Here is a 569-nt window from a genome sequence, read left to right as displayed (position 1 = left end):
AGCTCCCGGACAGCCGGTTAGAGGAGAACCACAGGAAGCAAAAGGAAGAAGCAGGCAGGAACCCTGGCTCCCAGCCCAGCACCCTATCTTGGGGGCTGGCACCCGGGTGTCCTGGCCTCCCTCCCAGACCCTATCTCCCGGGCTGGCATCCAGGTGCCAGCGTATCGGAGTTATTCACTGGCAGCACCTCTGCGTGTTATCCCGGCGTTATCCCGGCAGGACCTGACCCTCTGTGGTGGCAGGATTGGGCCACTCGGTCGAGGCTCTTCCTGTGGGGCACTCCTGGGTGGAGAGGGGCCATGAGTGGTGCCAGGTCTGGGTGCAAGTCCCCCCCTGCAGCAGCTGCAGGGCCTGGCTGGAGCCCAGCGCAGTGAAGGAGACACGCAGAGAAGTGGCACACGCTGTGCCCCTGCTCCCATCCAGTGCCAGTGGCTGTGCACTGGCTGTGGCAAGGACAGCATGTGCAGCCCTGGTCCATTTCCTCCCTCCCTCCCTCAGGATGGTTTCCCATTCCATCCCTGGGGACTACTTGGCTTCTGAGCCTGATGCATCACCGTGCTCCCTGCTTT

The sequence above is a fragment of the Geospiza fortis genome, unplaced genomic scaffold (genome assembly GCF_000277835.1).
Source record: "Geospiza fortis unplaced genomic scaffold, GeoFor_1.0 scaffold344, whole genome shotgun sequence".
Classification (NCBI taxonomy): domain Eukaryota; kingdom Metazoa; phylum Chordata; class Aves; order Passeriformes; family Thraupidae; genus Geospiza; species Geospiza fortis.
The sequence above is the reverse complement of the archived record's forward strand: the minus strand, read 5'-3'. Positions refer to the sequence as shown.